Here is a 4,170-nt window from a genome sequence, read left to right on the forward strand (position 1 = left end):
AAATCTGTTTCAAACCTTTGATGTAAAACTAACCATACCTTTAGATCTGTAGTATTGTACATCATCATTTTAAAAGCTTAGCTTAAAGCAGAATTACAGGGACTTTATAGGATGCTTCCCTCTTCATTCTCTTCTGTCCAGGTTTGCCCTAGTAACAGAGTTTGAGCACATTTCAGCTGTAATCAGAAGTGTCTGAACAAACAGCCAATGAAATATTTCCAATTTGCTCATCAGAGAACTTTGAGAACCAAGAGCTTAAAATCTTCCAAAGTCTCAGGAGTTTTTAATTCTTAAAATCAATATTTCCCCTGGCATACTGAAACATGTACATCTGCTAGACTGCATATTTTAATGAGCTAATGTCTACCATATGCCATCTGCAATCTGCACTCACCCTGCTTTGGTGTCTGTAATATTAACGGCTTAAGCAGGCATTACCTTAAGCAGTCACAATCGTAAACATGCAGTTTGCTATTCAGTTCCCATTTGTCACATTGTCACTTAAGAAAGGAAAGTGATTTCCCTCTCCCCTCAGCTCTGGCAACTGGTAAAACTTATTAAAATGGCCAGAACATTTTTAATCTCCTACAGTTCCTGAGTTTCTCAGCCAATAATATTCGTATGAATACCTGCCACAATACTTGACACTTCTTGATACTTCTCACATCCATTCTTTTATCTCTGCCTCCGCCGCTGCTACCTTATTTCAGGTAACCATCAACTGTCACTTGGATCACTGCAACAGCTTCCTAACTCCTCTGCCTCCAGTCTCACCTCCTTCCATTTATCCCCCACATTGCTATCAGAGCATTCTTTATAATGCAGCAATCTTATTATTGCTACTTGATCCAACTCCTCCACTGGCCTCAGGATAAGTTTGGAATTCCTCAGCATGGCATCCATGACCCTTGTCATTGAAGCATTTTGTTCTCCATCTTCATCCCTCATTATTCCCTACTTACTCTCTTCAGATTCTAAATGTGAAAATCCATAAGTAGTCTCCCTCTCAAAATATTCTCTCTGATCTCTAAATCCTTGTCTATGCTGCTGCTTCTGCCAAGAATTCTCTACCCAAATTCCCACTTTTACCAAGAAATCCCATAATCATCAATTGATACCTTATGTGAATCCAAAGCACCCTGCATTCACCACACTTTGTTGTAATTGTCTGCTTATATTCTCTTCTTCTATAATTCAAGATAAACTGTTTATAAGTCAGTATTAAGCATTATTCACCATTATTTCTCAGTCCTTAGTATAGTTTTGACTTACAGGTATTCAATAAATGTGTCAACAGGATGCTAGAGTTAAGCATATTTCTAGAGTTGTACCATCCTTGAAAACTATCTGAATAGCTACTAAAGATTTCCTACCCAAATGCATTTCTTTACATTTTATGAATGGATTCAGTCACAAAAATATTCTTCATGATCTTATAAGACCCTATATTTTGGTCTGATTTAAATAACTCCATTTTATGGAAATAATATAACATTTAACAAATGAATAAGCATCATGTGCTAATATAAAAAAATGAATATTTGAAGAACTATTGGTATCATAGTAGTGAATTTATACTATCTTCCAGGGAATGTGCTCAGTACTGGAGCTGCAAACATAAATAAAAGATGGTCTTTATTCATTAATGAGTCCAGGCCAGCATGGAGATCTTTACTCACAAAATAGTCCTGATAAGTAAAATAGTGATACTGATTACAATAATGATAATTATGGTAGCTAACATTTCATGAGGCCTCACTATGGACCAAGATCTCCTCTAAGTGTATTAGTTTAGTGTATTGACTCAATATTCACAACAACTCTACAAGTTAAGTTCTATTACTTTACCCTTTTCAATGACTTTTGCTACATTGGAGTGGTTTAAGGAAAGTTGTGAAATGAAAAGGTGTCTATTCAACTCTTTGAGTAAGGTTTGCTGTTAAGAGTTGCAGAGAAATACAATGTTAAGCAGAAGGAGATGTGGGAATAAGGTGAGTGGTGTAATAAACTAGATGAGCTAGTAACATAGAAAATGTTTGTCTGGAAATGGGATGAATAAAATTGATTTTTGGAGGCAGTGTTATTATTTTAGATGAATGATAATTGTCAAGTAATTGGGTAGTGACTGATGCACACAAAGAGAGATACAATTATTTGTAGCAAACTGTGGTGAATACTCTTGTACTACTTGTCATAAGGCCTTACATGGCATAGAAACACATAACTGTTCTGTTCAAAGGATATTTTTTTTATAAAGTTATCTTTTCCAACTTTAAAAAAACTTAATTAATTAATTAATTAATTTTTGGCTGCGTTGGGTCTTCGTTGATGTGCGTGGGCTTTCCCTAGTTGTGGCAAGTGGGGGCTACTCTTCATTGTAGTGCGCGGGCTTCTCATTGCGGTGGCTTCTCTTGTTGCAGAGCACGGGCTCTAGGTGTGTGGGCTTCAGTAGTTGCAGCATGCGGGCTCAGTAGTTGTGGCACGTGGGCTTAGTTGCTCTGTGGCGTGTGGGATCTTCCTGGACCAGGGATCGAACCTGTGTCCCCTGCATTGGCAGGTGGATTCTTAACCACTGCGCCACCAGGGAAGTCCCCCAAAGGATATTTTAAAACAACATTTTATCTAAATGTAGGCCTATGTGAATAACAAAACTATGACATTTGTCCTTGAAAGTGAAATATTAATATGCGTTTATCAATTCATGACACACATTTATATGTATATATACACATTAACATCTCTAAACAACATCTCCATTTTAGAATGAGTTTTCTTACATTTTGCTTTGTTAAGTAATTTCTCAGTATTGTAAAGTAAAACATATGCGCACACTCACAACCATTTGAAAAAGACTGTCTGATTTCTCCTTAAATTTTCTAGCACATTTTTTAGAGGTAAGAAAGACCTAGGGAGTTTCCATGACTTGCTTGAAATGTCAGTTTGTGGTAAATTTGAATCCCCTCCAGTTGTTCACACACTAGCGTGTACCTTAATCTTTTCTCAACCATGAGTTCTCATATTGGAAATTAAAAATATATGTGGATTCATATATGTATACATTGTCCTTAACAGTAAGACTTTTAAATAGAGTAAATGTGAGGCAGTCTGAGTTACTGACTAAACGAGTCATTGTTCTGCAGACAGACTTATGAAATGGGGTGTACCTCTGAGTCACTTTCAATTTCACCTTTGTTCTTCTGTCTGTGGTGTGCTAGCAATCAGTCACATTCACTCTCCCTCATGAAAATATATTGTTGTTGCCCTTCAGATCTCTCCTCATAGCCTGGAAGCCCCAGGAGACATTTAAAAGACAAAGATCAATCTGCTTTTAGAATGTTAGAAGATTGCATTTACCCATGACGCACATTGGTATCACAGCAGGATATAACGGACTTCTAAATCCCAAGGCTTAGAAGTTGGCTTTTTTCAAGAACATATGACCCAAGTCACCCTATCCATTCCCATAACAGCCTCTCTCACATAATAATCAATTTCAACCCACTGAGCATCCAAGTGAATCCACAGATATGCAATCTATAAGTTACACCATAGAAAAGAATCTACTTGTGTCATGCTTCTGTAACCACACAGTTACACATCTTCCTGCAATTATACCCTCTTCATGGAACTAGATCGTACAGTACTATCGCTCCAGATAAGTTCAGTGGGACAAAAAATTAAAAAAATAAAAATTTCAGCCAAACAGAATCAGGTTCCCCTGGTACATATTTATATTACTCAACTCATAACTAGTTACATATATCCCCTTGAAAAATAATAGCAGAAATTATACAGTGTAAATACTCAGTTCTGCAGTGGAAAACCCTCCAGCAGCCCAGATGCCAAAAATATAGGCTATACTGGAAAATAGGTTTGAAAGATTCAGGAGTGTCCTTAGAATACATTTTAAAGCACTAAGGCTAGCCATAGTTCATTCCAAATGTTTCTTTAAGGCCCTATCAATATAATAACTCAAAAGATGAATAAATAAAAAGTACTACATAAGTGAATAAAAATCATGTTTTAGTTGAAAAAGTTTTCTGTGAAAGAGAAAGCTAAAAAGCAATGAACTCCCTATTCCACAAAAACAATTTTTTTTTATGTGTAGTCATGTGGTGCTCAGGTAGCCCACACAATATTGAGCATGAAGTAAATAAACATTCAAGCTGC

The sequence above is a fragment of the Balaenoptera ricei genome, chromosome 6, assembly GCF_028023285.1.
Source record: "Balaenoptera ricei isolate mBalRic1 chromosome 6, mBalRic1.hap2, whole genome shotgun sequence".
Lineage (NCBI taxonomy): Eukaryota > Metazoa > Chordata > Mammalia > Artiodactyla > Balaenopteridae > Balaenoptera > Balaenoptera ricei.